Raw genomic sequence first — 12,202 nt, 5'->3', positions numbered from 1 at the left:
AAGGGAAGCTCAAGGCGATCCCTAGAGGGCGTGGACGCATTCGATGAAGAAGGGAAAAGGGTAGAGCCGGCTCGGGCGAAACTACTTGGTCCTAGTTTTGTCAAATTTGGTGCAACCTTGTTGGCTCCACTTCCAAGTCATCGCATGTGCTTCCATGCCACGTCATTCACAGCGTTGTGACTGCGTGGAAGGACTTACTTTGAGAACAATTAGAGGGCATAGCAAGACATAAAAGGAAGAAGGGGTTTGAGGGCTTGGCATGAGAGGGAAAAACGTGGGGAATTTGCAAGAGAGAAAGGAGGACTCATAGGCTCTCTCTCTTTTTTGGGACCTCAAGGAGGTGCTATCTCCCGCACTTGGACAAGCAAGGAGACAAGGAGAATAAGGGTATTCAATGAGGTTTTCTCTCACTTGCTCTCGAAAGTAAGCACCGAGATTTCCTCTCTCTCAATCTCTCTCTCCCGCTCTTGGACAAGCAAGGAGACAAAGGGAGGAATACAACCAAGAGAGGAGGTGCACAAGGAGAAACAACAAGGGGAAGGCTCTCGAGTGGGAGAGCTCGGGCAGAGGAAGAGGAAGGGATAAGTGCTTGCATCGAGCAGGAGAAAGGAGGTTAAGCTTGAGAAGAGGGGAGCAAGGAAGAAGTCACTCTTTCTCTCGCTCTCGGACATAAGCACAGAGATTCTCTCTCTCTCTCTCTCTCTCTCTCTCTCTCTCTCTCTCTCTCTCTCTCTCTCTCTCTCTCTCTCTCTCTCTCTCTCTCTCTCTCTCTCTCTCTCTCAAAGCTCACCGCTCTTTCTCTTTCGAGGGATGAAGCATGAATAAAGAGGATTGCATGAGTAAGCAAGACTCAATCTCTCCTTCTCGACCTCAAGGAGGAAAGTAAGCAGGTATTCTCTCTCTCAAAAGAAAAGTATGGAGATCTCTCTCGATCGAGCTTGGTAAGAGAAATCACCAAGGGCATATAGAGCTTGAAGGCAATCGGAGCAAGTCGATTAGAGGATAAAGTCAAAGCTTGTGAGCAGCAATTAAGGCAGTGCAAAGAACACAAAGTAGGAAGCTGCAAAACCTTTGACAATAATTGAAGCATGAAGATTGAGGCAATGATCAAAATTAAAGTTTCAAGAATCCAAGGGGCAGTTGAAGTCGGTAAAGCGACAGGAAAAAACCTTCATTATCGATATCAGCCTGAAGATTGATTAATCGTCTTATTAAGCCCGGGTGTCGTTAATAGCCCGATTAATCTTGTAAAATGGGAGCTTAAACTCCTAGTTATCAGATGATCCAAGTGACGATACTATTAACATCCCACCTTGGCTAAGGACTAAGTTGTACTTAAGGCTTGACTTAATTAATTGAAGATTACGGAGATTGCTAGTGTTGGAATTAGGGTTGCAGAGAAGCGCACACAGCTTGGAGAAGATGAAGGAAGCTCAAGGCACACAATAGAGAGTGTGTTTCTTAGTATGCAATGGAAAGATAGATAGCCCTAGAGTGATGGGCGTATATACAATGCACGGGGGAAAAAACCTCCTAAAGAGGGAAAAAATGCCCCAGCGGTCCTAGTGTGTTCACACACATCACTACCACATGTATATGGTAACAAATCCCCCCTGGAGTGATGCGGTGAACGAGAGCTGGCACATGAGTAAAGGGAAGTGCCATGCCCTGAGGACAGGATCAGTCCACAAAGGGGAGTAAGCCCAAAGCTTTAAAGAAAGCTTCAAGCTTCTCACGAGACAATGCCTTTGTGAAAAGATCTGCAAGGTTGTCCTGTGTTGGCACATAAGCCAAGCTGATCTCTCCTGCTGAGAGCCTCTCCCTGACATAGTGGTAATGCACCTCAATGTGCTTTATGCGAGCATGAAAAACTGGGTTCCTCGCAACTGCCAATGCGCTCTGACTGTCAGTGTAGATAGTGTTGGCAGTGTCCTGTCCAACACCCAAATCAGCCATAAGGCGTCTGAGCCATACACACTCAACCGTAGATGTGAAGACTTCCCTGTACTCAGCCTCACAACTCGAAGTGGCCACAGTAGGTTGCTTCTTGCTCAACCATGATATACATGAATTGCCAAGCATGAAACAAAAACCACTTGTGGACACTCTCGTGTCAAAACAACCAGCCCAATTTGAGTCTGAAAAAGCATGTAAGTCTGGTGGCAATGATCCCCCCTTGGGAGAAAACAAGCCAAGATGTAAAGTGCCACTAAGGTAGCGGAAAATCCTCTTGACAGCCTACCAATGCTTAGACCCTGGGCTATGCATAAATCTGCTAACCTGTGAGACTGCAAACTGAATATCTGGCCTCGTGTTGCATACATAAATGAGGCAGCCAACAGCAGTTTGGTAAAGAGTGACATCAGTAGGATTGCCAGCATCATATAGACTCAACTTTAAACTTGTTTCCATGGGAGTGGCAATAGGTTTGCAATCCTCAAGTCCAAACTTACATAGCAATGTTTCTATGTAACTTTTCTGACACAAAGCAATACCACCCATCACACTGCTTAAATTGTATACCCAAGTAATGATGCAACAGTCCCAAATATTTCATCTTGAAAGTAGCATTCAAATCAGCCTTAAATTCAGCAATATGTCTCTCATTTGGTCCAGTGATCAGCAAATTATCGACATAAAGAACCACAATGAGAAGTACATCATCCTCACGCTTTACATACAATGTGCTTTCTGTTGGACTGTTACGAAAGCCTCGTTTCACCAAATGAGTGTCAGCTTTCTCATACCAAGCACGAGGAGATTGCTTCAACCCATACAAAGCCTTCTTACATCTGCACACTTTGTCCTCTTGTCCTTTTATGACAAAACCGCGAGGCTGCGTTACATAAACTTCCTCAAATATGTCACCATTCAAGAAAGCAGTAACAATGTCTGATTGATGTACATCCCAACCAAAATGAGCTGCCAATGCACATAGAAAACGCACAATAGTCATACGACAAGTGGGAGAAAATGTCTCTTCATAATCTATGCCTTTTTGCTGTGCATAACCCTTTACAACAAGTCGATCCTTATGGCGATCAATCTCACCATCCGGCTTGCGTTTCAACTTGTAAACCCACTTTGTACCAATGGCCTCTTTGCCAGGAGGCAAATCACATAAAGTCCATGTGTCATTTTCTATGAGTGCATCATATTCTGATTGCATGGCAGCCATCCAATTCTCTGAATTCTGTGCTTCATCAAAAGACAGAGGCTCCTCAACATCATGTAAACTAGACACAGCTAAAGCGTAACAATCTGATGCATAAGATGCATGGCAAGAGCCTGAACGAGTACGACTAGACAAAGGTGCATCCAATTTACTGTCACACAAAGTGTGCACCAGCCATTTTGGCATACCTCTAGCCTACTCATTTTCAGCCCTTTCCTCATCAAGTACATCATGTACATCTGCATCAGTAATAGGCTGATCTGTAGCATTTTCAAAAACCCCCATAGGCTGTACATTTGCCTCATTGGAAATTACATTCGTATTTCCACCACTGAAAAGAGGCAACAAAGTGTCATAAATGTCATGTGAGCTTACATTACTGTCTCTAGTACATGACAACAAGGGCTGAACAGAATGTTCCACAAACACTACATCCCGAGAAACCAGAATACGTTTTGTTTGCGGATGATACAACCTGTAACCTTTGCTTTCAGCACTATAACCAACAAAAATACATTTGACAGCCTTATCATCCAATTTTCTGTGCTGCACTTGTGGCACCAAAGCATATGCCAAACAGCCAAAAACACGCATGTGCTCAATAGAAGGCTTTCCATCATGCCATGCTTCATATGGGGTAATAGACTGCAAAGCTTTCGTAGGACACCTGTTAAGTACATAAGTGGCACACATTATGGCCTCAAGCCAAAAAGAATGCGGCAAAGCTTGACTTTTGACCATACATCGTGCCATTTCCGTCAGTGACGTGTTTTTCCTCTCAGCAACACCATTTTGCTGAGGTGTATAAGGCACTGTACATTGGTGTTTTATCCCACGACTAGCCAGAAATGCATTAAATTCATGAGGCATATACTCCCCCCCTCGATCGGAACGGGGGGTGCCCATAGTACATTTCGAGACATTTTCAGCCATAGCCAGAAATTGTTTGAAGCACATAAAATCTTCGGACTTCGCTTTAAGCGGAAATACCCATGCATGCCTGGAGTAATCATCAATGAAAGTCACGAAGTACAGGTAATTTCCCAAGGACGGAGTTTGCATGGGCCCACAAACATCACTATGCACAAGCTGCAACCTGCATGTGGCCCGAACTGAACCATCCTTTGGAAATTTAGAACGCTGCATCTTACCCAAAATACAGCCTTCACACACATGTTTGACAGGTGCTTCAAGAGGCGGCAAAGAAGCAACCATATCAGATTTCTACAAACGTAGCAAACTGGCAAAATTCAAATGACCAAAACGTGCATCCCAAAGTTTTGCATCTGAAATAGCCCTTGAATCTGCAACAACATTTGAAAAATTTTGTCCACACTTGTCATACAAAGTGAGCTTATACAGCCCACGGCACAAAAGCCCAGATGCAACAATTTCATCCCAAAACTGAGATCATGAACTGTACTTCTGTCATCCACAAATTTGACTACAAGTCCAAGTCTAGCGAGTGCGGATACAGACAAGAGATTCTTCTTGATCCCAGGTACATAAAGTGCATCAACAAGTGTGAAGGAACTGCCATTAGCAGCAGTGAGCACAATCTTTCCAACTCCCTGAACTGGATAAGAGGCGTTGTTGGCACAAGTGACTGAATTCCCATGAGGGACAGACTCGAGAGAGGTAAACAATTCACGATGTGAGGTAATGTGCTTTGTAGCACCACTGTCGAAATACCACACATGTGAATTTGCAACAACTGACAAGCATGCATCATGGACAGCAAGATTGTAAGTGCACTCTGCGCTAAAAGCCCATTCTGCATCAACATCAGCATCACAGTCTCCTTTCATAGAAGACTCAACAATGGCTGCATTTGTAGTGGAACCAGCATTTGCAATGGAACCAGCCTCTTTCTTCTTAGCGCCTTTGGCCTTCAACTTAGGACACAACTTGATCAAGTGATCATTAGCTTTACAATAATGGCAATGCATCTTCTTTTTGCCCTTATCACCAGAATTGCCAGACGAAGTGCTGCCACAGCAGAAGCATTAGGAACAAAAGTTTTGCCACTCGCAGCAGAACCATAAGAAGTGGCTGCATTGCTGTTACCACCCTTTCTTTGAGAAGCAATAAAAGCATGTTCAACTGCACGCTGCCTAGTCCTGTTTTTTCTGGAAAGTGACTCTTGCAACAGCAATGTGCATAATGCATCAAACTTGACAACTTCTAGATTTCCTTGGGTCATAAGTCTCCAAGTACTAGCAAAAGTCTGGTAGGAATCTGGTAAGGCATCAAGAACAGTCTGCACAAGGGAACTGTCTGAAATGACTTCACCTGCACAAATAAGTTGCTCATTGATATCCTTGACACTAGCAAGGAAAGTGTCCATATCAGCTTCCTCATGCATAATCTTCGACTCCAGCTCTTTCCTCATGCATAATCTTCGACTCCAGCTCTTCCTCATGCATAATCTTCGACTCCAGGTAATTGCCCAAGGACGGAGTTTGCATGGGCCCACAAACACCACTATGCACAAGCTGCAACCCGCATGTGGCCCGAATTGAACCATCCCTTGGAAACTTAGAACGCTGCATCTTACCCAAAATACACCCTTCACAAACATGTTTGACAGGTGCTTCAAGAGGCAGCAAAGAAGCAACCATATCAGATTTTTGCAAACGCAGCAAACTGGCAAAATTCAAATGAACAAAACGTGCATTTCAAAGTTTTGCATCTGAAATAGCCCTTGAATCTGCAAAAGCATTTGCAAAATTTTGTCCACACTTGTCATACAAAGTGAGTATACAGCCCACGGCATAAAAGGCCAGATGCAAAAATTTCATCACCAAAACTGAGATCATGAATTGTACATCTGTCATCCACAAATTTGACTACAAGTCCAAGTCTAGCAAGTGCGGATACAGACAAGAGATTCTTCTTGATCCCAGGTACATAAAGTGCATCAACAAGTGTGAAAGAACTGCCATTAGCAGCAGTAAGCACATCTTTCCAACTCCCAGAACGGGATAAGAGGCATTGTTGGCACAAGTGACTAAATTCCCATGAGGGGACTCGAGAGAGGTAAACAATTCACGATGTGAGGTAATGTGCTTTGTAGCACCACTGTCGAAATAACACAAATGTGAATTTGCAGCAACTGACAAGCATGCATCATGGACAGCAGGATTGTAAGTGCACTCTGCGCTAAAAGCCCATTCTACATCAACATCAGCATTACAGTCTCCTTTCACAGAAGACTCAACAATGGCTGCATTTGTAGTGGAACCAGCATTTGTAGTGGAACCACCCTCTTTCTTCTTAGCCTCTTTGGCCTTCAACTTAGGACACGACTTGATCAAGTGATCATTAGCTTTACAATAATGGCAACACATCTTCTTTTTGCCCTTATCACCAAAATTTCCAGACGAATTGCTGCCAGCAGAAGCATTAGGAACAGAATTTTTTCCACTCGCAGCAGAGCCATAAGAAGTGGCTTCATTACTGTTACCACCCTTTCTTTGAGAAGCAATAAAAGCCTGTTCAACTGCACGCTGCCTAGTACTGTTTTTTCTAGAAAGTGACTCTTGCAACAACAATGTGCATAATGCATCAAACTTGACAACTTCACGATTTCCTTCGGTCATCAGTCTCCAAGTACTAGCAAAAGTTTGGTAGGAATCTGGTAAGGCATCAAGGACAGTCTGCACAAGGGAACTGTCTGAAATGACTTCACCTGTAGAAATAAGTTGCTCATTGATATCCTTGACACTAGCAAGGAAAGTGTCCATATCATCTTCCTCATGCATAATCTTCGACTCCAACTCTTTACGTAGCAAAGCAATTTTAGCCTCATTGCGGCTTGCATAAAGGCCTGCTAGAATATCCCAAGCCTGCTTTGCAGGTTTTGCTGAACGGATGTGAGGAACAATGGTGTGCTTCACGGACAACGCAATCAATGCATGAGCATGCGCATCCTTAACATCCCAACGAGCTTGTTCTGCCATAGGCAAAACAACTCTAACATCTGCAATCCTTGCAGCAAGACCTGCAACATCCTCAACATTGCCTACATCCTCAGAACCAAGACGTACATCAATGCCCTGCACAATGTTCCAGACACCCTTTGACACAAGGAAATGTTGTATCATATAAGCCCACATAGGGTAATTGTCCCCATCCAACCTGTCCTCAGCAGCAAACATCTTGAACACATCTGTGTTGGTGTTGTCAGCCATGGTAAATGCTGCACCTGATGTGAAAACTGCATAGGGTAATTGTCCCCATCCAACCTGTCCTCAGCAGCAAACATCTTGAACACATCTGTGTTGGTGTTGTCAGCCATGGTAAATGCTGCACCTGATGTGAAAACTGCCCGAAAATAAGAGAAATGGAGCGGGAACAACACGTGTTATATAGCACAAACCGTAGAAGACTATAAGGCACCTGTTATGCAGAAAACGGCACTGACAGAAATTCTGCACAAAATGACGAAATAGCCTGTGCAGTATTGCCTGTAGTGGAAACGGAGGCCAAAATGAGCCCAAATCAAAAATCTGAGCAGACCAAGCTCTAAGAGTTTTCCCGAAGTATTTGTGGACCTGCAAACGCTCGCCAAAGCTCACTGAAATCGGAGAAAGTGAGCAAGCGTGTATTGGAGCAGCTGGCGACTAAGCCCGGGAGGACGCAACCTGCTCTGATACCAGTTGTTGGAATTAGGGTTGTAGAGAAACGCACACAGCTTGGAGAAGATGAAGGAAGCTCAAGGCACACAATAGAGAGTGTGTTTCTTAGTATGCAATGGAAAGATAGATAGCCCTAGAGTGATGGGCGTATATACAATGCACGGGGGAAAAAACCTCCTAAAGAGGGAAAAAAGGCCCCGGCGGTCCTAGTGTGTTCACACACATCACTACCACATGTATATGGTAACAGCCAGAGCCATTTGAATCTGTTGTTCTTGTTCTCTCTCTTTCACACCTCTCACAACCAGAGACCCCGCGCTTGGTTGGCTCACGTTTTGAACGAATATCCTCCGACATCTTTGGTAAACCCGACGCGAAATTGAGCCGGGGTGGGAGGTGCAGATGGAGAATTTAGAGCAGATGATGAAGTTGATTGAAAAATTAAGTGCAAATGGTTTTGATGATAAGTCAATAGTTCTAGATTTTTCAAAGATGCTTCAATTGGTTCAAGGATATTTGTTTGAAATGGATACCATGAATAAGAAGAATCGAATGGATGAAGCTTTGGATGCAGCTTTAAATGCGGTATACAAAGAGAGGCGAGTCTTGGATGGATATGATCCAGAAGGCTACCTAGAGTATTATGAATCAAAAACCAAGTTAAGAGGGATACCAGAAGAGTTAATGATCAGATCCTTTGAGCAGTTAGTGAGTTCAGATTTGAAGGAGCAGATTCATGAGGTTACCAAATCCTACAATGACAAGAGGAAATATAACAAGGAAGATATTGTACAAGTAAGTTATGAGCATTATGAAAGCTATTAAGAATAGAGTCCAAGTTTATCAAACTACGCAGATATTCGAGGACAAGTACGAATAAAATTAGAAGTTGTGGTTAATGAATGTATTGTATAAGATGCTACCTTCTTATAGGCTTATGATGAATATACAGTTGAAGTTGTGTATGAAAAGTTGGGTTTAGTAGATGCCTTACATGAAGTAGAAGTCTTTGAGGGTGAGGCTCTACAGCCTCAAGATACATAGGGTGAATTTAGCAAAGAACCTATACATGCAGTACAAGATCAAAAGAAATCAGGGGGTCAAAACAACGAAGTGGCAGTGTGGAAGAAATTGTGCAGTTGAACGACTACAACCATATTCAAGTAGACATGCATGAAGATTTGGTTACAACTGATACATGCATGAAGATTCGGTTACAACTGATACAAATGTTATAGGTCAAAGCAAGGCTGCTATTGAGAGCAGCACGACCATGGATTTGGCTATACCATATTTGTCGAATTTGGATATACCAGATTTTTAGGACTTGGTTAGGCAAGAGTATGTGTTTAAAGATCTTAAAAATGTTGATTCAGAGGGGGTGCAGAATCCTTCATTGACAAGTTGTTGTGATGTCGAGCTACCAAAGTGACAAAATGATCTTGATGTGATGATGTTGATTCAGAGGGGGTGCAGACTCCTTCTTTGAAAACTTTCTGTGACCCAGAGCTATCGATGTGGCAAACTGGTCCTAAATTTGCTGATGATTTTGAGGGGGGAGTAGACTTCTTCTTTATCAAGATTTTTTTACACAAGTCTCACACTATTGCAGAATGATCATGAACTTGATGATGTTGATTCAGAGGGGGTTCATAGTGAAGTGCAATCTCTTACCATTGAATATGATTGGTTTCATTGTGCCGATGATACAGACAGGGTAGTAAATGAAATTTTCTATGTGCATGTTGAACTTTGTGTTTCATAGGTGCAAAGATATTTGGATGAGGGTGAAAGACTTGAAGAGAAGTTTACAACAAATGTGTTTAGTATGCATGTCATATGTGGAAATCTTAGTTTACAACAGCTTGAGATGTGCAGGAAGGAGGAACCTTCTGAAGCAGTGGACCTAGATCTTATGTCCTTATTGGACATAAGATATTTGGAAGCGTTCTCAAATATAGATGCTAAGGATACCAATCAATCTAGATTCATGCATGAGCAACTTTGTTCAAATGTAGCTGATGATGACCTTATGCAGTTGTTGGATAATGCTCTACTTGATTTTGAGCCTCTACAAGATAGATAATTGTTTTTTGATGCATCTTGCGAGCCTAATTAAGAGAGTTTCTACTTATTGGAAATTCTTGTATTTTTCCTATGATCCTGGAGGATGGTGCAATTTTTTTAAAGGAATGGTCACAATGGACCAATTAATTGGTTTCCCGTTTGATCCCGAGGGCTACTAAAGTGCAAGTTGCAGATTTGAAGAGTACCATTTATCTCGTGTAGCAGGTTGCATGGTACAAGGTTTTGGTTTCTAGATTATGCTAAGTCAGAAGAGTTTTTGGTTATGAGATCAATAAGCTTACATGGCTAGCTTCCAATTGACTTCTTTGGAAAATTGATAAAGTATCTTCACATCTTTTGAGTTGGTTTTGCTACCAAAACTTGAAGTAAAGGACTTGATGGTCATTCCGTGTGCAGACAAAGTAAGGCATACTTGAGCTTGATAGGGTTCCCTAAAGCGATCTCGATGGTCAAGGCCTATGCATCATTAACTACAGCACTTGAGTCAAGCGGGGTTCACTAAACAGGTTTTCCATGATTGAATGCTTTGGACATATGACACATACGGTTCAAAGATTTTTGATGAGCAACTACCTAATGATTAAGCTAGAATATTGATGATAGGGTATAAGGCTTATAATGTTTACCATGTGTTTACCAATTACGTGAGGCTGATGATGGCAAAGAGCTTAAGGTACCTATAGCAAATGCAAATTGAAGTGCAATTGGCATAGACCGGAGGCTCTTCAGGTTCAAAGGGGGTGGATGACATGCAACTTCGCTCCCATGCTAAGCAAGATACCAGAAAGATCCACATCAAGCTTACAGGATTAATGATCAGTTTATAGGGCTTGCTAACAAGCTCATTTTCCGATTAGTGTATGCCAGATGCGGCTTTAAAGGGCCAACAGATGCCTTGATGGTGCTAAAAAGGAGTGTTCTTGAAGTGCTCTACCGACTTGTCTTTACGGCTCATTGATTGGAGCTACGGTGAAGAAGTTATGGCAGTTTGAAATTTGAGTCTATTGCAAATCCATACCGGATTGGGCAAGTGCATCTGAGGTATCAAAATTGAATAGAATGCATGGGCCCTGAAGTGCTCACTTTGTGGAGCACATCGGTCTTTTCAAATCAGCAATCAAAGATATGGTCGCCAAGTTATTACCAGTTTAAGTTTCCCCGGGGGCCAGTTCTGTGCCAGGTTGGTTGCCTCAGGTGGTGTGCCATCTGGAAATTTTATCACCTAGCAAGCGTTTTTATGGACACTATGTGATGAGTGCAAGCTTAAGGAACTTATAGATTGCCAATCAAAGTACGGAGCTGTAAAAAATTAATGCTTGAATTCAGTGACAATGAATGCCGTCTCTTGCAATACATTGATGAAGATAAATACCAAATAGGGAAATGACGAGAAAGCTATGGATGTCTTGGCACTGGATCCGGGCCAAATGTGGTTCCTGGATGATGATTTTGCCAATAAGTATGCTTAATACGGTGCTTTAGCAGTGCTTTGGTTGAGATGTATGCCGAATGTGATGCACACTTCAGAGAGCACAATAAGTGCTTGAGTGAAAAAAAATTTAGGGTCGTCTCTGACAGAACTCATGATGAGATTGCTCGATAGGGGATGCTAAAGAAAAATGTTGTGCTTACCAATGCCTTGCCCGATATGTATACCAAATGTGGGGCCTTTACGAAATCATGACGATATGCGTGCCAAATGTGTTGTAAACCGTAGTGCCCATAAACTAAAGGCCACCCATAATCACCAAAGGCCCAAGCATGGGCCGCCCGTTGTAAGCAGCCGCCAAAAGGAGTTAACAAGGAGGGGTTTGATGTGAAGAGGAGAGAAAGAAAACAAAGGGGCATGGCGAGCAGGCAGCGAGGGGCGCAGATGAAGAGGAAAGTGAAGCTCAAGGTGATGCCTACAAGGCGTGGATGGATCCAGTGAAGAAGGGAAAAGGCAAAGCAGGCCGGGGCAAAACTTCTTGGTCCTAGTTTTGTCAAATTCGATGCAACCTTGCCGCCTTCACTACCACATCATTGCATGCGCTCCTACGCCAGGTCAATCATGACATTGTGACTACGTGGAGGGGCTTATCTTTAGAAGAATTGGAGGGCATAGCAATGCAGAAAAGGAAGAAGGGGTTTGAGGGCTTGGCATGAGAGGAAAAAACATGGGGAATGTGCAGGAGAGAAAAGAGGACTCGTTCTCTCTCTCTCTTTCTCAGGACCTCAAGGAGGTACTATCTCCCGCTCTCGGACAAGTAGGGAGACACAAGGAGAATAAGGGTATTCAAGGAGGTTTTCTCTCACTCGC

The sequence above is a fragment of the Adiantum capillus-veneris genome, chromosome 23 (genome assembly GCF_014529385.1).
Source record: "Adiantum capillus-veneris isolate H3 chromosome 23, ASM1452938v2, whole genome shotgun sequence".
In the NCBI taxonomy this organism is placed as follows: Eukaryota; Viridiplantae; Streptophyta; class Polypodiopsida; order Polypodiales; family Pteridaceae; genus Adiantum; species Adiantum capillus-veneris.
The sequence above is the reverse complement of the archived record's forward strand: the minus strand, read 5'-3'. Positions refer to the sequence as shown.